Source organism: Orbicella faveolata, unplaced genomic scaffold (genome assembly GCF_042242905.1).
Source record: "Orbicella faveolata isolate gen_17 unplaced genomic scaffold, um_ofav_v1 contig_47, whole genome shotgun sequence".
Classification (NCBI taxonomy): Eukaryota; Metazoa; Cnidaria; class Anthozoa; order Scleractinia; family Merulinidae; genus Orbicella; species Orbicella faveolata.
This window is the reverse complement of record NW_028301577.1, coordinates 10,243,840-10,266,140: the sequence shown is the minus strand read 5'-3', so window position 1 is coordinate 10,266,140 and position 22,301 is coordinate 10,243,840. Positions and strand designations below refer to the sequence as shown.

At 36.1% G+C, this 22,301-nt stretch overlaps 3 long non-coding RNA genes across 3 annotated transcripts; 1 reads left to right on the top strand and 2 right to left on the bottom strand.

The window, feature by feature from the left end:
• Positions 1-1,072: 1,072 nt before the first annotated feature.
• LOC110048336 (uncharacterized) lies at positions 1,073-18,137 on the top strand. Its single transcript, XR_016204414.1, has 5 exons — positions 1,073-1,298; positions 4,367-4,452; positions 12,780-12,845; positions 13,602-13,667; positions 16,805-18,137. It is a non-coding gene; the product is annotated as an uncharacterized LOC110048336 (long non-coding RNA).
• On the bottom strand, positions 10,771-11,687 carry LOC149097074 (uncharacterized). The gene is made up of 2 exons (XR_016204415.1): positions 11,225-11,687; positions 10,771-11,145 (listed from the first exon to the last, which is right to left on the bottom strand). It is a non-coding gene; the product is annotated as an uncharacterized LOC149097074 (long non-coding RNA).
• A 1-nt stretch (position 18,138) lies between the features above and the next one.
• On the bottom strand, positions 18,139-22,247 carry LOC149097073 (uncharacterized). Its single transcript, XR_016204413.1, has 3 exons — positions 22,053-22,247; positions 21,708-21,840; positions 18,139-21,356 (listed from the first exon to the last, which is right to left on the bottom strand). It is a non-coding gene; the product is annotated as an uncharacterized LOC149097073 (long non-coding RNA).
• Positions 22,248-22,301: the final 54 nt, after the last annotated feature.

Here is a 22,301-nt window from a genome sequence, read left to right as displayed (position 1 = left end):
CCGAGAGGAACTGTTAAGGTGGTATGGTACCCTCAAATGGACCAAAAAGTTTGTTTAAATATGGTGAAGAAAGATCAATTGTGTGCTATTGCACTCAAGAAGAGAAATTAAATTTCTAGAGTTTTACTCAAAATGGTTGCTATGGAAACCAGCCACAGCCTTTTGAAGTAGTGTTGTATAGTATTGACGCCAACACTTCCTGCTCTTTTACAAAACAAGAATTGACTGTCAAATAGGCATATCATGTAAGTTTCTGTTTTGTTCTGTGCAATGAACCTAAGTTTTGACAGTTAACTCTTCTTTTCAGTGCTTTTTACAGCTTTATTTGGAAATAACCTTATTTTTTACCACACCCAGTGGACAAATCATCTCATGTCACATGACAGACCTTAAAATGTTACGATTTTTTTGGTTTATGACATCACGACACTATTGGTCTTTGATCAGCCCAAGTTTGGGGAATTCTACTTAAAAACCTTGCAAAGTAGAAATGTTGGCGCGAAGTCAGTCGGTACAAAAGTAAACTTTTGAGAAAAATGCACTTTAAGTTTCTTACACGAAGTATTAAGCGTTTAACGAGCCACAAATAGCGGGGAAGGGGGGTGCAGATTGGATCCGGGGAAGGGGTGCAATGGTTGTTCTATTTTGTAAAAAGTTACCGCAGTTGTGGGAAATATTCCTTGTCACAAGGGAAATGAATGAGCCTGTGATGGCAATTTGAGGCAAAGCTTTTTACAAATAATTATACCAATCGAGTTGTGCATGTCTTAAAAGTTTTTTCCTAAATAGTTTGGTTCATATCAGTTAAAAATAATCTATATTTTTGGTCACGTTCTTGTAGTAAACAGTCGTTGCTATGGCCCCGATAATAAAACATATACATGCTCCCATTGTTAAAACATACGTACGTAGAAGCAGTAATGCAAAGGTTTTAGTCAACAAGTGAATATTTCTGAGAATAGAGCCAGTTTTTATTTGTTCAGTTCCAGAAATTTTTTTCGCTTCAGCTTTCCTTGCGCCAAGGCCCCGCCGGTTAAGAAAAACTGGCGGCCCTGGGACTCAAATTGAATTTGCATTGCAAAGAATTTTTCGCACCACTTTGGTACGAGGTGCTTGCAAGCTTCTTCTCTTAGACCACTGCCTAGTGTCGGGTCTATTTTACAGGAAATGTCCCCAAACGTGTCCCAGCAGAACCTTTTGCTGGTTCCACAAACTAGAGGAAAATTCGCTCTCTTATTGGGTCCTTATTCAACAGCCAGGAACAGCAAGCGACTTTCAATCGGCCTTCAAGCGACCAGGTATGTACATCTAACGAAAACGTTCTGTTTTATTGGTACTTTTTTGTTGAAAAACTTGGGATATGTATTTAGCCGAAATAAATCGATATCTTGTTGATTAAAATCTCGGCAAAATTGTTAAGTAGAAAACTTGTTCAGTGGAAAACGGGAGTCTGCAGACCTGAGGTAAAATGCAGACTGAGGGTAAACTGCAGACTGCAAACCAGGGGTAAAATGCGGATTGCAGACTTCAGACTTTTTAAGCAGATATCCTGTTACTTCTAGCCTACACGTAGGCTATGTTACTTTCTTTTCTGAGTGATAACTGCACTGTAAACAGGGTTATTCAGGCTAGGGAAAGTCTGCACTGGTTAGTCTGATTATTATACTTGAAACTCACTATCTCTTTTTTGATTGGCCGAAAGCGTACAGTGAATTTTCGAAATCAGCGCCTGTGAGGTCATCCAGCTGCAGATAGATATGTTATTTGCTGGCTGGGAGGTCTGTATAGTGAAAAATTGTGACCAAGGTCTTGAAAATGCTACCCGGGGTCGCAGGCAGAGGGCAGCATTTTCAAGCCCGAGGTCACAGTTTTTCACTATATGGACTGACCCTAAGCCGGCTAGTAACATGTTTATTTTTTTTCCTGCAGTAAATTGGTTTTGCAGATTACAAATGGGTTTGTGTACGCAACTTTGTCACTGAATCGGCTTCCGCGCCGTCTACTAACAATTTTTAAAAAACTCTTCACAACGAGCGAGTAACTCAAATAGTTAATAAGACAAAGACAGATGTATTAAAGAAGAGATTTTTTTTTGGACTACTTTATGTTAGTTGCAGTTATTTCATCAGTTAAGTTCTCCAAAATTGTTTTTGCGGTGTGAAATTTTGTGCGAAGTTTGAAGTTTTACTACAAAAACAATTTCTGTCAGTTGTTGCTTTTAAAATCACTTCATCACATTTCTACCATAAACTGAATAACAGACAGCGTGGAAATTCGTTAAGTGTATTCCACAGAAATTCTTTAAAATACAGCAATGATTAGAGAAGTAAACTCGACTGAAATTGACTCAAATTTTACGGCGAGAGAAACACAGGATTATGTGCCATTACAGCGCCAAGCTACAAACAATTAAGCAAACTCTCACAACTTCAAAACACTCAATTGAATTTACTTACAGTGACTTTCCTTGCCATTTTAAAGTGAACAGAGATAAACTTGCGTTGACTAATCGTCGATGGATGTGTAAAAGAGGCAAAAGATTGACGATTACCACTAACTTTTAGGAACAAAATTTAGGTAGCGTGGAAAGAATCCGGCCTGTGGGCCGTATTGTAAAAAGCTGAACTAGTCACGTGCTTATGATTAGCCAATCAAATTTGAGGATTTAGGATTCCGGCCGGCTCAGGTGCTTGAGAAAAAAATAGTATACAATAATCATACCATGGATACTCAAGGTCAGAGGTAATCATTTCTTGTATGACTGCAGTGCTTGATTTTTGAGGGTAAGCATGTCAAGTTCGCGCACTTTGTGTTGCTTGCCGTTAGTGAAGAAGCAAAAACATGACTTCCATTATTTTTTGTTCAATGTATAATAAAACAATTATTAGATTCAGTTCTGTGATATCCAGAATAATTAAGGTCTCAGTAAGGGTTATCAGCCTCAGCCTTTGGCTTTGGCTAACCCCTACCTCGTCCTTGATTATTCTGGATATCACAAAAACCTCATCTAATAACAATGTTTAATATCACTCCAGTTAGCTTGAATAACGCTCATTTTAGCCTGTTGACGGTTTGCTGTCAATGTTCGAAATGGTAACACTATTCTGTTAAAAAGTCTACAGTCTGCATTTTGTCCCTGGTTGGCAGTCTTTATTTTACCCTCAGTCTGCAGTTTATCCCCGGTTTGCAGTCTGCAATCTACAGGCTGGGTTTTGCACTAACTGTGGCAAAATTAGATCTTGTGTTTTAATGTACATGTAGTTCACCAGTATATTACAGTTCAGTAGAGAAGGAAGAGAAAATCTTAGATGATTTCAAGCCATAATTTCATGATGTCACAGTTGTCAACTTGTTGGCAAACAGCTTTACTTCTTGCAACTACATGTAGTGTTTCATAACAAGCCATATGAAGCAAAATTCTTCATAACTTCATTCTTCATCTTAGTACAAGTGTATCTGCATTTAATTTAATATACAGTCACGTATATTGATACATATTAATTTCAAATTTGTTACGATGAAACAGGAGCTTATAACACAGAGTATTGAATACATATATTTGTACTGCATTTTGACAGTACTTTTTAGATTTTAGTTTTTAACCCTGGAAATTATCAAAACCTATTTTCAATTTAGTTCTTACTAGCAGCACTTAAAAAGTATCAAAGTGCTCAATGAACACAACTGTGAATTTCCCATCATTTGAATGATGATTGACATGATGTAATCTTTTGTGTTAAACATGAAATTTCTCTTTTCATAAAAAAGCACTAAAATAAATGTTTTTAAGAGGAAAAATTATGATAAGCAATAACTAAAGCTTCTCCAGCTGAAAATGATGATTCTCATCATAGTAAACTTTCACAAAGATCTTTTCTCCAGACAGAAAGGTTATTTAAAAACTGTTTACCAATGCAGTAACACAAAATGTTGTTGGAGAGATCTATGCAAACCTTTCCGGGTTTGAATTAAACCTTTCACAGCATCTATATCACCGTTGCCTTACATATGCCCAAACAATTGAGATTAACACTTACCTTGACCATAGGTAGGCAGTGGTTAACAGGTCATTTTTTCAAAGCCCTGCAACATTTTTTCCTCCTCAACTGGTTTACCTAGTTGCCTTTTTTGGGAAATTGGCCTTCCCCATCACCCCCCCCCCCCCCCCCCCCCAACAATAATCTGAATAATGGACTACCCCTTATTTTAATGAACACTTTTCATTGGTCTGTATTAAATATATAAATATACACAATTGATTAATTGATTGATTAATTGTTTGAACATTGTGGGAATCATGTTGCATCTTCTACTTTAAAAATGAGACAGTACACTTGCTTGCTAAAGTATCTGTATTACTTATCAGGTAAAACATGAAGCACATAAACATAAAGTGACAGGCCTGGAGTACTGAGAGGCCAATGGTGGACATCAGATGAAACTATTAAAAAGGTAATTTTAGGGGAGTAAGAAACTCTACATGGCAGCTGTGAGTACTACATGTGGTAATGGCTGGGATTCTTTCTGTTAAGAATATTGAGGACTTGAGAGGATAACACTGTTTTTGAACTTGACAGTTGTTCAAAACCGCAATTAAACTAATCGCCGATTAAGCCTAATCATTGATTAAATGTCGTAATCATGGGTTAGTTAATCGCCAATTTAAAAACGGTTGTTTAAAGGGAGATTAGTCGGTCGATTTAGGAGTCCCTGATTAAGTGTAAAATGAATTATTGTGATTATCATAATGTATTTTGCACTAGTTTGCATCATAACATTGTTGGAAATCTCTCTCCTTTTTTGCCTCGTGTCTGCGTGACTTAGTCACATGCACACGAGGTAATAGGAGAGTTTGAAACATTCCTGTGTAAGACATTCCTGTGTAACCATTCTTTGCATTCTTAATGTAAGGTTCCCGTGAAGATAGGTAGATAGATATGGTTCAGGCAACTTGTGGGTTAATCAATTTTGGCTTCAAAAGACAGGTACAAAACCGGCGATAAATTGACAGCGTTTGGTGCTATTGATTTTAATTGTTTCACACAGATTCAAGACACTTTATTTATCGTAAGTTTTTTTTTTTGTTACCGGGACTGGCCTGGGATGCAGACCTTGGGGACACAAGCATTTGTAGCTCTTTGTGACAGGCTGTTATTAGCACTATATTTTGTGTCTGAGCCATCAGTTCATGCAACTCGCTTACATTTAAATTAAATTTGACAACAGATAACAGGCTTGAAACATTGAAGTGATGGGTTTCAGTCGTGCAGAAGATGACAATGAGTGGTTAAAAACAAACCTCTAAAGTGCATTTTCTGTGAATAAGCAAACAGGTGTAACTCACAAAAATTAACTGTTAGGTCTATGATCAATAAAATCAATTGAAAGGCTGACCGGACAGCTATGGTCAATATCTCACTGTACATAAAGGAGCGCACATGGGTCAGATCAGGGCATCCAGATCGAATTGCGACCAGAGGTACATGTATATAACGCTTGAATTGTGTTCACTTTGATAAGGTTTTGAACAGCATGACCTATTCATTCTCAAGAAATTCATGCAAAACAATGTTGATCAAAAAGTCAGCAAATTTGTCAAGGCACATGAGAAGAAGCTTAAGGGCCTCACAAGAAATTCCTCTGTTCCTTTCACTTACAAAGATGCAGTTGTCAACATTTTGTCTTACAAATTGCCTGAAGAAGAACTTGACATTTTGAAATTTGGTTGTACTTTTTCCACTAAACCACTGCATCTAAATAAAAGTCACATTTTCACAACATTTGAACTTCTTCACCAAGATCTTAAGAGAAATCTCCCAGAGAAGAGCAAAGCGAATGAAGTAGAAGTGAAATCCAGCATGTGACAACCACTTCACTAAATGCATGTCTTGGAAAAACTTAAAATACTGAAGAAAACTCAAAAAGAACAAAGACATCATGATCCTAAGACCTGATAACAGTAATGGCATTGTAGCGCTCAAGTGACCTGACTCTAAATTTAAGAAATTGTAATCTGATTTAACATTACGCAGCAAAAGTCAGTTGTAACAGTATTAACGTAAGCTTAAGAAAAATGGTCTGGTACTTACTGGGATATTTATCCCACCGGTTCTCAACCAGCTATGTTATATGATTTATATGGCCAAAGATTCTAGATCAACTGTTCCTCCTTTTAGACTGATTTTCTCCTCTATAGGAACTTAAAACTACAACTTAGCTACAAGGGAAGTATGAAATAATTAAATTTATGTAAGAGTATAAAAATATTAAAGTGGTACTATGACAAAAATCGCATCTTTCCTATCAAAGCCATTTTAAAACATAAACAAGTAGCCTGTAAGAGGAAAAAAATGCTGTTTACTATTTTCAAATATCTCGTTTTGGTCCAGAGATATTCAAGTTTTTAAAATATGCAAGTTAGGCCAGTGATGACGTCATACACTCAACCAAATTTTGATCAAATATGATGAAAAAAGATATCTCAGCCAATTTGTATCAGAAATGTTTGATTCTTTGCTGTAAGATTCTAATAAATGTGCTCCACAATGTGATCTTAACAGTTTTGTTACCATGTTAACATACTGGGCTCCAGACCTTCCCAATATTAAAGGCATCTCTGACCACCTTTGGCATTCCATTTTGATGTTTGCAAATGGTGCCTCATATGCATGATCCAGAAAGCATATAAATATGTTAGCTTGAGTTTATGGCCTCATTTAACGTTTTGGGAGCTGAAAATCACTAACATATTGAAATCAAGTGGGTGGGGACTGGAAAAGAGTGAGTTGCCATGGAAACAGAATTTTTATAGCCGTTGGTGTGTTTTCTGAAGAACTATTACCCTACCAAGTTTCAATGGTCTGTGCTACAAATTTGCCAAGATAGCTCTATTTATATACTTGATATAATATTGGGTTGAGTGTATGATGTCATCAGTCATCTCATTTGCATATTTTACACATTTTTCAAACTTAAATATCTCTGGAACTAATGCAGATATTTGCATATGGTGCACAGCGTTTTTATTCTTTCATGGAATTCTATGTGATACACGTACAAAATCAAAATCAAATCAATTATATCAAACCTGCCAAACTCAATTGTTACAAACATTCTTTTTTTATTAGAATAGTTAAGCTATGGAATAATTTAGCAAGAGACTTAGTGGAAGCTGATAGCTTCCAGCTATTCTGATCCAAGCTCAAATTGTATCTGAATGTTTAATTAAGGATCCTTGCTTTTATATATTTTCTGTATTTCTCGTATTATTTTAGGGAGTTTTTACATAGGGTTTACCTCATAACTTCCTTTTCAAGACGCCTTTTCTTTTTTATCTTTTGTTTTTATAAGTATACTTTTGTAACTTTGCGTCTTGAATAAAGAATGTATGTATGTATGTATGTATGTATCATAGTTATGTAGCACTTTAACATAAGAGTTAAGAACACAATTTTATAGCTAAGACAACTAATAACATGTAATAACATTATATACAATATACAATATAATCTATAAAAGAACATATGACTAGAAGTAATCAGAGATTATGAGAGTGCGTTTGACACTCTCACTTTAATATATATATATATATATATATATATATATATATATATACTGTAAATAAATGATTTCACTAACTGACTTTCAACCTTTGTCCATTGCTAAAATCAACATTTTTCAGCAGCAACCGAGGTTTTACAGTCAGCTATGCGTAGTGTCAAAGTCCATGCTAGTGAAGAGGTCACGATTTGTTGATAAAAGCTTAGAAAGGTGACACAATTTAACAAAAGACTAATTTACCAGATCATAAGGGAAATGACACAACTGCAATCTAAAATAACCTAATCATGTAACTAATAATCTTTAACCAGATCACTTTTTACTGATTCCTTAAAAATTTGATAGCTGATAAAGGTCATAACTAAATAAAAGCGATAAGAATAATTTAAAAATCAATACTCACAGAGTATCCCTTTATAAATTTCCGAATTACAATTTATTATTTTCAATTAATTTTTATCGATTATCGATTTAATCGATTCAACATGCCAGCACTAACGACTTGAGGCAGTCCAAAGGGCCTTTGATTTTTCAATATGGCTTCCCCAGTGAAAAAAAGTGCACAAAGCAAAGTTTTCACCTGCAGAATATTTCCTTTTTCATGGAAAATTTTGAAGAAAACATGGACATCCTGGAAAGTGTTATGAGAAAATTCGCCGTTGCACAGGCATTTCTTTATTATTTGGAAAATTATAGAAAAAAACCTAACGGTAGCCTCTTTTCAGTTAACAGCTAGAAATCTTAAGTTTTGTTCTTCTTTGTACTTTGCCGATTCTTTGTACGCCTGAGCGTGTGCAGCGCTGTTTCACTAACTTTCATTTGGGAGACAAGTAGTTCGTTATCGGGTCATTTGAGTTTCTTTTGTTGTTGCAATCTACTTTCCGTTCCCCCAGAAACTAGCCAGCTGAACTACTTTTCACTAATTCATAGGATAATTTTTTCTTGCTGTCGGTAACACCAATTCGGGGTTTCAAATTTAGGTATCTCACTTTTAATTTCCTAAGTTGGTCTATCTTAATCTCAGCCTGTGTAATTTTAATCCTAGCACTCTATTTTTAATTTTGGAAGCCTCGTGGTGTTGATTAGAATTCGCTATCTTAATTAAGTACTTTCCGCTCGTATTGTATACTTGAAGTTACATTAGCATATTGTAAACACTTGTCGTGTAAAGGATGATATATAAGCAAGTACGTTTGTAAAGCTTTTTCGATTACATCGATTACATCGGCTACATCGTTACGATTCTACAGCGGCTACTCCGCCGAGTATGTCAGTTTCACCCTCGACGTTAGAGTGCAGAATAAACTACTGTTGGACCAAGTTATGTCTCTTCCTTGACGTCCGTAGTGAACACCATTGAAGTAGATCCTCGTGTACCAGGAAATCGTGACGAATTTCCGTTCCCGCAGCCAAGCAGTGCTCTCCAGAGTTAGATTCCCCCAGTTGTCAGTTCAAGTGTCCGTTCAGTCCGAAATTTACAGTGTTGCAGGAAAAACCTATCGTCACAGTAGCTTACCGAGAAAACTTATCGTCACAAAAGCAACTTTACAAACACTACAACAAATGTCAAGAAGAACATTGTCTGGGAAGAGATGCATGTAAAAGAGTGCGTATAAAATGCCTTCGGCGCAACCGCAAGAACGTTAGGGAGTTAATAGGGAGCTTAAGCAACGATAACAGTGACTCTGAGGATGAAGCCTAGTCAAAATTGAATTTATATTTTACCAGTGAAATTTGCAATTGTCTAGATGATGATAATAATACTAATAATAATAATAATAACAATAATAATAATAATAATAAAGTTTTTTGGGCGCATTTAAAAAAAACTCAATGCGCTTACATTACTATAAAAAATAAATTAGTTAAATCCTATGAAATATTTCTAATAACAGTAATAAATAAAATAAATGAAATCAGAAGTAGGATTTCCGAAACAAGAATGTTTTGAGGGCAGATTTAAAAGACGAAAGAGATGTTGTATTTTTAACAGAATCCGGTAGACTGTTCTATAATATAGGTGTGGAGAAAGAAAAGGCACGTTCACCGTATGTCACAGTAGGGACAGTGAAAAGAAATTTAGAGGATGAGCGTAAGCTCCGTTGCGGGTGGTATTGTTGTAGGAGGGACGACAAGTAGGCTGGACAAAGTCCATGGATAATCTTAAAAGTGATGAGCAGAAGTTTGAATATAATCCGTGATTCAACAGGTAGCCAGTGTAATTCTCGAAGGGCAGGTTTGATGTGGTCGTATTGCTTGGTTCCAGTGATAAGGCGTGCGGCAGTGTTTTCAACTCTTTGAAGTTCATCCAGTTCCTGTTTTGGGAGACCATAAAGGATACTATTGCAGTAGTCCAGACGGGATATTACAAGCGCATTAACTAACAGTTTAAGATTTTCCTTGGTGAGGTATTTGCAAATGCGGCCTATGGACCTGATGGTGTTAGTTGCTTTCTTGCACGTCTCGTTTATGTGGTATGTCAGTGATAGGTTTTTATCTAAATTAACACCAAGATCACAAACTCTCTCAGTTAGTTCAATGACGGTATTGTAAAAAGAGAGCTTCTCGATGTTAGGTGTCTTGGTGAACCGGGATGTAAATAGTATAACCTCCGTCTTTTCAGCATTACTTCTTAGCATGTTTTGCGTGTTCCATCGCATTACATTAGATCTGTTCAGTATGCCAATGGCTCTTAAAATTTTGCTCAGGCTAAATTTGTGATGACTGCATTCAATTCCAAATGGAAATACGAAAAATTAGCCCTCGTCGTTTGCCTTCCTGAGACAACGCAGAACTTGATCATTGCACATTTGTGTTTTGCAGAGGACATTAAAGAAATGTACAAAGATTTATAATGCATGCTATTGTTTTGCTCATGAAACCTTTTGTTTGGTGATGTTCTCATTGCTGTCGTCATCATAGTTTGCTTAAGCTCCCTAAGAAAGCCCCTTAAGAGGTCCTGCGCCTAAGAAACGACCGATGATTTCCGGCTAAAAAATAAAATCGGCCGATTTTTATCTCCCAAGCAGAGGTTACCGAATACTATTTAAAAATGAATTTCTTTTGTTTCAGTTTCGCTTTAAACCAAAAATATCGAGCCGCAAACTTTTTCCGTCTGATAGCAGCAAAATCAGGCTGAAAATAAGCCCCCGCAAAAAACTGTTCAGAAATTACTATCGCAACGCAAAATAATGAGAAAACTACACAGTGTTGAAGAAAAAGGCCTTTTAATGCAATATCATTCGATAAACATCAAAAAACTGCCGAAGCGATTAAAAAATAAAGTTTCAAATAATGCATACTAAATTAGATGGAGCGTTGGAGCTGATTTTAAAATAATTATTTCTCAAAAGTTCAACGCTTTTGAAAGCAATCACAGTGATGAATCAGACATTGGAGGGATATACATCACGTTTCTGGAAAAACATTTTTCGGCCAAAGTATACTGACTTTGTACAAAGCGTTCAAAGTTACCGTGTTTACCGTTATCCTGCTACTTCAGCGAAACACTTCTCTTTTGCCAATACGGCCGTGGATAGCGTGGTAAACGCCACTTTAAACCTTGCTAGGCATTCAAAGACCATCCTAAGTAGAAGGACGTAGAATTAAAAGAGAAAGGAAGATGAACAATACGCAGAAAAAGAAAATAAAAACCCGAAATTACCATCTGCTAACGAAAGTTGAATCTGGAAAATGTCGTGGCGTGACAGCGGCCATTGACGTCATTTGTATAAATAGCGGCGGAATCCAAACGAATGCACAAATAGGAAAACAATTTTTCCCGGCCAGAAAACGTTTAGTGGAACAATGTTATATTATTTCTCACAAATGATGGTCACTGAAAAAGAAATACTTCCCCAACCGCCACATCGTTTTGGCCGCAGCGTGATCTGAGTTATGAGGTCACGACTGGATCCCTAGCCGCTGACCACCCGAAGGACATTGCAGACTCGTTTTCCCACGCTCTTGCGAGTTGACGTGACAAATGACGTCAATGGCCGCTGTCACGCCACGACATTTTCCAGATTCAACTTTCGTTAGCAGATGGTAATTTCGAGTTATTTTCTTTTTCTGCGTATTTTTCATCTTCCTTTCTCTTTTAATTCTACGTCCTTCTACTCAGGATGGTCTTTGAATGCCTAGCAAGGTTTAAAGTGGCATTTACCACGCTATCCACGGCCGTATTGGCAAAAGAGAAGTGTTTCGCCGAAGTAGCAGGATAACGGTAAACACGGTAACTTTGAACGCTTTGTACAAAGTCAGTATACTTTGGCCGAAAAATGTTTTTCCAGAAACGTGATGTATATCCCTCCAATGTCTAATTCATCACTGTGATTGCTTTCAAAAGCGTTGAACTTTTGAGAAATAGTTATTTTAAAATCAGTTCCAACACTCCATCTAATTTAGTATGCAATATTTGAAACTTTATTTTTTAATCGCTTCGGCAGTTTTTTGATGTTTATCGAATGATATTGCATTAAAAGGCCTTTTTCTTCAACACTGTGTAGTTTTCTCGTTATTTTGCGTTGCGATAGTAATTTCTGAACAGTTTTTTGCGGGGGCTTATTTTCGGCCTGATTTTGCTGCTATCAGACGGAAAAAGTTTGCGGCTCAATATTTTTGGTTTAAAGCGAAACTGAAACAAAAGAAATTCATTTTTAAATAGTATTCGGTAACCTCTGCTTGGGAGATAAAAATCAGCCGATTTTATTTTTTAGCCGGAAATCATCGGTCGTTTCTTAGGCGCAGGGCCTCTTAAATTTTCGGATTTAGATACCTTTGAAGTCTTAGAGGTTTTTCTGTTCTGGTCACGTAACTGGTTAAAATATGGCCATCATTTCAAAACTTATGCAGGACCCTTCAATGGAACAAACTTGTGCAAAAAGCTTATCTTTAGGAGGTCTGCTTTTCAAAATATGAGGGTTTGAAACCTTCCTTAGTAACAAATTGATGACCAATGGACCCCCCCCCCCCCCCTCCTTGAGGCTTCATTCAAAAGAACACTAGATCATCTTGGTGTGTTGAGAAGGTTGAAATAATGAGCTTGGTTACCTAGAGAATGCTGTAAAAATGTAATTAAAGCTGCTGTTTGATTGGTCACTTTTATTAATACAACATTTTTGAATGCTATTTTCACGTTGCATGTACATGTAATAAATTCTACTCAAACGTAAACAGCAATTGATAGGTCTTTCATTGAAATATTTTCATTTATTCAGGCAAACAAGAAGGACTACTACATGTAAAACCATTTGCAGAGGCAGATACAGCTTCATGTAGACCAGGTCAGTTACTTTCTGGTATGGTATTCACAAGTACAGTTGTATACCTGCAGTTGTATATGTTACTACTTTTATTAGGGTCTGGGACCGTTTCTCAAAGGTCCCACATGAAGTTTTCACACCCGAAAAGCCGCAGCAAAATCTCAAACCTTTTGACTACAGAGCTGTTTCAATCATATATTCTTAATACAAGCAGAGGTTCTCTCTATACAAGGATTTTCAGGCTTATGCGCCTCTCTGTCTTTAAATACCAATTAACTAAAAATGGCTTTTCGGGCCCAAAAAGATTCTGGGGCTTTCGAGAAACAGGCCCCTGTTTACAAGGAGGGAGGGTTACCTTAGCAAGCGGGTTACCTTAGCTGGAGAACAAAAGATAGCCCTGGTTTACAAGTAAAATTTTACTGGTAGGATAACCCTACATCCTGGGACAACTTAATGCACGGTTACACTCAAAGGGTCTGGAAACAGTTAGAAAGTTAACCCGCCTGCCAGGGTAACCCTAGCACGCAGATAGTGTAACCTGCCTATGCGGGCAACCCTAGCTGCATTGTAAACATGATGGAGGAAAAAAGAGGAAGTGTGTGAGTGCTGTAGGGTAACCCACTTGCTAAGGTAACCCGCCTTCTAGGGTAACCCTCTCTCCTTGTAAACAGGCCCTTAGTTCTTATTCCATCAGTTAAATTTACAATGCTAAAGTATACATGTACCAACTGTAAGAAATCATAAGTAACTTGACAATATGTTTGTATCTCTTGTCAGGGCAAACAAGAACCACATAAACACCAAAGGATCAGTGGAGGAAGAGAAATACATCAGACAAGGAAGGTCAGTCGAAGTTTTTCTACATGGTATATCTGTAGTCAGTGGACTAGTGTGAACATGTACATGTATCAGCAGGAGGGTAGCTGGTTTTCACAGGCAAGCAAAACCTTTTAAACTGAACTTCTTTCTAAGAAAACGTTCCTCTGGATGTTCAAACCAGGGCGGCAAAATCATCTTCTCAGCCATTCAATTTGGCTGGTGCCCATCCCTTAATGAAACCCCTGGTATCATTATAAATTTTAATCACCTTAAAGAACAGGTACATTTGTACCTGTGCATTAGGGAATTGAATTCAGTCTTGAGATATTTGGTTGAATATTACTTGTTGGTGTCAAGATTATTTTGGAACATCCATGACTTTTTGGTTTATTAGACGGAGAGATTGTGAAGTTCTGTGGGGGTTTTTGCAAGGATTTGTCAACTGGAAGTGGTACTTCTTCGTCTTACTACAAGCAATTTAAAATGTGCAGATCTAGTCATCGAAAATGTTGACCATCATAATTTGAACAGGCCTTGAAGTGCCCGCACTCAAAATAATTATGAATCTGATCTCAACATCCTCACTGACAACTGACAGTTGGTCCCAAATTTTATCTGACAATCATGTTTTGATCTCCATGTTCTTGGTGGTTCCAAATTATTTAATCTGTATTGACCACTGACAGATGGATTGAAATTTTAAGTGACCATTCATATTTCATTTGCTACATCTTTACTGGGACCTGACAGTTGGCCTCAAAGCAACTTAGACTTGACCAAATTAATTGCATAGATTTGTGTAGTATTTTTAGCTTGTCAAACACTTTAAGGTGGCTCCCTAAAGTTTTACGATTGCGCGCACTGAAGACGAAATGTTTAGTAATCTACGTGAGCTCAGGAAAACGTTGATGTTTTTTGATATTTTATGGCGTCAACGTGATCACAAAAAGCAAAACTAACAGTGAATTTTCTCGCGTTTCCTTTGGTGAAATTCCTTAGAATTTCGCAGAGTGGTAATAAATATTTTACTTTAGTTGGCGTTCGTTTTTCACGGAATTCTATAAGACCAGTTTTCCGCAGCGGTGAAAGATATAAATTTGCAAAAATCAAAGAAACTGCCTTAACAAACCCTACTTCTTTCGTATTTTAAATTCATATCCGCAAGATGCGATGTGCTGTGGAAATTTTGGAAGATTAAACGGAAGGAAATTCAACAAAATCATAACTAAAGCCAAGACTAAAAGGCAAAATGTTTACAGAGATGATAGTAAAACAATATTTCATCATTGCATATTACATTCAACAAGTTTGAGAGGACTGGGTGTAAAAATGAATGCAAAAACAACATTCAAAACATAATACTAACGCGCGCAACGCGATAAACGATTACCCTATAAAGCCACCTTAACCATGAGCCTCTGGCTTGGTGAACCGTGTAACCACCCCCTGAGTATAATTATTATGACGTTAAATAAATTATGTTATCTTGTCTTATCTAAACCGACGGGCAAGTCCTGTTTTGATCTGAGCAATACTTAATTACTGACAGATGACCTTAAATTTTAACTGACTAGTCTTGATTACTACATCCTGACTGACTACTGACAGATTACTCCCCGTTTTAAGGTGATTCCTCAGAATCCCTACTGTGGACAATTTTCACATCATTAGTGCACACTCACGAGTGCATGCACAGACTCAACATCAAGAGATTTCCCTCAAGCCAGGCTTGACAGCGAAATGTCTCTCAAATAAGCATGGTGACATATTATTTATACAACATAATTTGGGTGCACAAATTATTCTCTTTAAGTTAATTTTTTTTTTACAAAAATTGTTCGTCACCAGATACGTGTAGTTTTGTTTTTCTAGGTTGACAGAACAAAAGTAAATTGAGAGTACATTTATTGCAAATATTGTACATAGACACAAAACTGAAGCTTTTCAATGGTTAATGTTGCTGAGGCTGGTTAATCTCCCGGGAGGAGGGCACTCTACAAAGTTTTATAGGGGGATTCATGGTGACGTGATTGTTTACATTTCTGCTCATTTACATACAGCATTATGTACAGAAGGAAACATGTTTGATATGAATTGACTCCAAGCGGTTAGAGAGCTAGTGAAACTTAATACATGGTGAAATTTGTAGCTTTTTGGGTGTAAGTATTCAAGGAGAAATTGTCCTTCAAAAACCGTAAAATTTCTGGCTGGCAAAAACCCTAATGAGCTCATACGTTTTTGTAAAAGTTTGGGTTTTTAAACCTGTGTTGCACAAAAAATATTTAATACATCAGGCTCATATTCATTGGCAGAGTTAACCATACTATGACCTTTCAATATTCAGAACTGTTTTATTTGTAGCTCCATCAGAGACTGAATTGCTTATGCTAATGAGGCAAATATTGTAAACAAGGATTCCCCTATACTCTGAGGCTCTGCCCCCAAGGTCCAACTCCTTACCTTTTTGTATATCATTTTGAAAGAAAAGGCACCCCTTTTGTAATACCTTTAATTGTAAAAAGGTACCCCTTTCACATGATTAATTAAAGGCTCTTTTAAATAACTGAATGACAGATTTCCCTACCCTTTCATATACCTCAGTTTGTGAAATCCCTACCCTTCTATAGACCTGAAGCCTGAAAAAGGTAACCCTTTTTGGATGGAGCCTCCCCATATAAGCTATTATGGGGCGACCCCCCAGGGGTGTTAATCTTCACTCGGATTACTGTTTAAACAACAACAACAGCAAAAGTGGTTATTGAATCAAATAGTGTCACACTGTTGTCATTAATTGTACTACTGGCGTAATTTCATTATTGGGTTTGAAGCCTGTGTTATTGCCTGCTAACCAGTCTGCAAATTCAACTCTATTCCTCTCTGTTCAAAGAGTAATGAAAATCAGGAAGTACATCAAAACCATTATTAATCTAATAGTTACTGCAAATTAATGTTAAGGTTTTGTGACTCATTACTTTACAAAATCAATGCATTGTCAAGCAAACAGGTGATGAGAATAAAGAAACCAACAGTACAGGAATTCTGTAGCCAGTGTATATGGGATAGGATGAAGAAAGCTTTATGTGGTTGCAAAGAAATTGCAAATACAATACAAAGCTCAGTGTATGGATTTCAAGCATTCTTTTTTGTTTGCTTTCTTGAAGGATTTCTCTGTGGCCAGAAGATTGAAGGAAGAGAAAGGCAAAGGCAAAGGCAAGACACTGGAGGCAATATTAAGAAGTTAGGACACTAAAGACAGACATACATGAAGCACACAAGGGACCAAAGTAAGAAGGATTGAGAGATTGTTTCAAGCCAAAAAGTAGGGCGTGGATGTTTTCGGTGATGTTTTCCTCACAATTAAATAGAACACGAAGGCTATCAATTAAAAATGACCTGGCTCGGCAAAATAATTTACAGTTAGGTTTTGTAGTAAATTTTTTTTCAGCTTTGCTTTACAAATTTTGATCCATTTTTAATCTTTTTTTGTCTTTGTTCACGATGGGAGAGCTCGGTGAATTGTGTGACTGACGCGTTCGTGACATGAAAATCAGTGGTGTTGCGTTACACTAGCGGCCGTTGAGAGTTTGTTTATAAGGCTTTTTGCGGGAATTTCAATACCATTAGGAGATTCAACTGGGAAGTTATCAAATAAAGATTGTGAAGAGCTATTTGACATTTTGTTGGCTCGTTTAGACAAACAGCTTTCTTTTCCTTATTATTCAAATTACCAGTTAAAATACGGCAACATTTCCTGAACTTGAATAATTCCCGTGTTAAACTTTTTAACATATTCCGAATAGACATCAGCATAACCCCAGCATTGTTGTTCAATAGTCACGAACGTTTCTATCATATGATTTACCGAGTTCTCGTATCGTGAGCTTTGGTAAGTCTTTGATTTTCCTTGAGAAGCAAGTTTTTATAGTTAGCCTTCGTGTTTAGAATCACAACTTTTTGTTAGTTTCTTTCACGGACCACTATTTCAGAATGGATTGTCTTTTTTAAAAAAATTTCTCAGCCAAAAGCGATTTTAAAAAGTTTTTCTTCAAACCAGAATTTGAAAAAAAAAATGTTGCTGCTAAGGTTTTGTTGAGTTATTTCAAGTGTATTCCATCGAGTTAGTTTTGTACAAAATCAATCACTTGTGGTTATTAAACGCGTTCTAAAAATTGTCCTGACTGCCTAAATTTACTCTCAGGGTGAACCATGTTAAAATTTTAAATTTTCCCGCCAAAAGACTTACAAAAAGAATACGGGCGCTTTAAATACGCATGCGCCAATTTTTTTTCTAAACAATTTCTTTCAACCCTTGTCGAAAATATTTATTTTCCCGCCAAAAAACTTAGAAAAAATACGGGCGCCTAAAATACGCATGCGCCGTTTTTTAAAATTTTTTTCTTATAATTTTAACTACTGTGTATTATTACTGTTAACTTTAATTCAATAAAGTATTATTTTATTCTCTCAAGAAAGGTAATGAATACAACACTCAAACTTGTTTTTTCTTCTTTTGTTTGTTTTATTGACTTCAAATAACTTTAACTGAATAATGACAAGTGAATAAGCTACAACTATTCCTTAATTAGTTTAATGAAATTCAATTAAATTAATTACAAAGGTGTCATCAAAAAATTCGCCCTATATATACTAAGACTTTTGGCGGGAAAATTTGAGAAAATTTGCACAGCGTTTCCCCTGACAACTTTTTTGACAAACATTTTAAGGGGGTACCCCCTTGAATTTTTCCCGCCAAAAAAATTTAACATATACCATCTTGAACACAAACTAACGAAAAAAAGTTGATTCCAATCATTCGAGTTTTTCAAACAACTAAGAGTTTGAATCCAGTAAATTTTAGTTTGTGTTCAAGATGGTATATTCCATGATGATATCTTGTTAAATAGTCGGCCGTAAAAAGATGGGAAACTAGAAAGCTATTTACAAAAATGAGAAGAGCAAGTTAAAATTCCTACAACTGCACCGGTTCTACACCACACTGAGAAGGAAAAACATTTTTAAATCGAAATATTTAAGAAAGTTTATATAGCTGGGTAACTTGCGCCCCAACTACATAAACTCACTTAACTATAGCGATTCTAAAATGTCGCGACCCTCTCAATGTTGTGCAGAAACGTTGCAGTTGTAGACATTTTAACTGGCTCGTCTCATTTCTTTATATAAATTTCTAGCTGCACGCCATTCACAGCTTAACTATTTATCAAGATATCATCCTGCAATATATTTCAAGGAGATAGCCGAGGCAAGCCATGAATCCGATTGTTCCTATACGAAATAATGATAAAAAAAAAACCAGCGAAAACTTTAGTCTAGAATAATTTTAGAACTTCCGTCACTTTTAGTCGAGATGAAAAGGCGAAACCCGACAAATTATTGGCCAATTAAAAAAAATGTGTTCATGGCTTGCTTCGTTATCTTCTAGAAATTACTTCCAGCGGGGTGTTGAAGATTAATGTCTGGTTATCAAGCTTCAAAACGTATCACTATAAACCTTATGTCTTCAGTGAAATATATTTTTTTATTAAAAACTTCGTCATTTGCGAACGAAAGCTATAAAATTTTGGAGCAATCAGACAATCTAAACTACAACTTTGATAAAGCAATAAAGCTATCAGCAAATGTTTGGTAAATTTTTGTCCGCAGCAAACGGTAGCGATAAGGTTTAAGAATCAGACAATTGTAGTTACGTTTGTTATAATTGATGTAATTAGTGAATACAAACGACAGCGATAAATTTTTAAAGAATCAGACAATTGGAGCGAAGCGTTGAAAATCAGAGATGTAAAAATGACTGTCAGTTGCGGACGAAAGCAATATTATTTTAGAACAATCAAACAATTAGAGCTGCAAATCTTTGAAAAACAAAAGATCTATTCGTGAATAGTTTTGGTCAAAATGTTTATCAGTCCATTGCAAATATATAGTAGCTTTAAAATTTTAAAATATTCAGACAACTAAAGCTACATTTTTCAAACTCAATATAATATCTGATCGGTAAAAATGAACGCCCAAACAATTTCAAAAATCAGACAATTAGACCTACATTTTTTGGAAATTGTTGCTTGATACCAGACATAATTCATTACAGCCTCGCTGAAAGTTAAACAAGAGGATATATTTGGTTTTTGATTGACCTCTTTGACCTTATTCCCCTTCCGAAGAAACGCGATATAAACCGAATGTTTTTCGTAAAGAAATGTATGACGAATATCTGGCGATAAATTAATCTAGTATTTTCAGCACACAGATCATTCAGAAAGCCAAATATCCTCTTCTAAAATTATTTATTTCCAAGGTGGCGCTGCATGTTAAAACATTTTAATACACATTAAACGTCAAAAAATGTTCGCGCTTTTTACTGTAGCGCATAAAACGAAAAAAAGAAAAAACGACGACAGCGTTAAATAATATGTTGTGATCATGTCATAAATATTCAAAAATTAACTTGAATGAAGTTGCATGCAAATTCAGATTTACAAACTAATCCCAGGAATAAGTTGAAATGTTTCATAATTTCAAATGACGAAGAAAGCGAAGAAAGTCATTCTTAACACCTTTAATTAACTTCAATGCAAGCTGCAGCATTTCGGATCATTTGGGTCATAGATTAATTTTGAACAAGGAAATTTCTTCTTAGCATACACATTACATCAGATTAATTAATTACCGTGATTAATGACCTTTCTGGGAAAAAGGCAGAAAAAAGTTTATGATCGTTTGCGTCTATTCTATTCGACTGTAAATCGAAGAATCGATCGAGACACTTCTTTAATTTCGTATCTGAAAATGCTAAGATTTGAAAAGTAGAAATAATTCACCGACAACACAAAGTTTGATACCACAACTGAAACAATTTTTCACCACCGATCATTTAATGTTTTTTTTTTTTAACAAGGGCATTGCCCTCCAACAGACAATTTACATCATAAACTGAAACTAGGCCTTCATAAAACTTAATGCTTAATTAATTAATGCGATTTTGGAGAACAAGACATTTTAAAATGTTCAGCGTTGAATTTTTCGTCCAATTTATATCAAATCAGAATTTGTTATGACTGACATGATCACGTAACCAATAGTTACTATCACGGTTTTTTTTTTTTGTTTTTTGTTTTGTTTTTTTCATTTTCAACATGCATGCAGCGCCACCTTATTAAATACTCAGAGGTTATCGTCTAGTAACATATGCATGTTTCCAAATTTAGGAGAGTAGAGCGATTGTAAAACAATTTGAAATTTTCAAAAATAAAGCAAAAAATACTCGACTTTGACAAAATACAGGTAGTAAAGCATGCAAATGCCGAACCGATAATCACGTTAACGATCGCTCGAGCAAAGAAATAAAACTCCCCATAATTTGAAAACATGTCCTAATTGATAGCTCGAAAGCGGTTGAAACCTTTCCGTCAAAAATGGCAGAGTTAATTAACAATCACTACCGATTGTTTTTTTGTTTTTTTTTTTTCGCGCCCGAATGTCACTGCAGTGCAGATATTTCAGCCGAAAAAAATAAAAACAAAATAAAACTTTTGGCAAACACAGCGATTTTCAGTTGAACACGATTATATCTTCTCTAGTTTCAAGGCTGCCATTTCTTTTCGGAGAGATTTCAATTTAACCAAATTCTCAAATGCTATTCTCAACTTCGTCTTCATCCTCCCTGCTTGAATCCTTTTGATCTTCTGCAGTGTTTTCCTGATTTTCCCGTCATAGAATAGATAAAAATTACGTGAGGAATAAATCCAAGTGTGGAAACAAACGAGTAACAAGGAGAAGAGAATTCAACACGAGTGCTTGTTCACAGGTACAAGACAAAGTTTGACAAAGAAACGCCACTTTCTCGAAGAAGCCCAAACTCTCGTCGAAAAACTCCTCGTCGCATATGGTTTCTGAACTAGCTTCTAATGTGTACTTTTAAAATTTTACTCTGTTACTAAACCCATGCGGTTGTTCTGAAGCTCAACACGAAATGTAAACCGAGTCCGGCGAGAGCACATGGTTTAAATGTTACATGCGAAGGTAGAATGCAAAGAAATTAATACTAACCATTGGCAGAAATGGGTGTCAACCGACTTCCCTTCCCTAAAGGTCGACGCCATTTCTTCTTCAACGTAAGAATTTGCTTCTCGTGTAGAAGGAACTTGGAAGTACTGACACATCTTACTCCGACGGCAAACATCTTAAAATGACAAACAAGCACCTCGGATCAGCAATACTCATCATGAATATGCAAAATGTGATTAGACCAATCAGCTAACAAATACGTCACGAATTTTTGACAAAAAACACCCTCTGCACGCTTTCTTCGATACAACTTTGCATATCCCTTGTTTATATGGAGACCACGTGAACCCGAATAAAACAAGTGAGCATTTTCCAAATGTTACGAACCTTTTTTTTACAGTCCTCGAATGCCATGATCCGTTCACTCTGATGCCTCACTTAAACAGCTCGATCGATGGCCGGAGTTCTGAAAAAGTGGCCAAAAACCAAGGTTATCTAAGTGTCCCAGGTCATTATCACAGCAGAGTCCCAAAGAAACAATCTTTCCTTTAAAAAAAGCTATAACCAGTTATGCTTCGTCTTTGGCGGCAAATGCAAAATTTGTCCACTTGACAATCGACAGTCCTTGCGTAACTA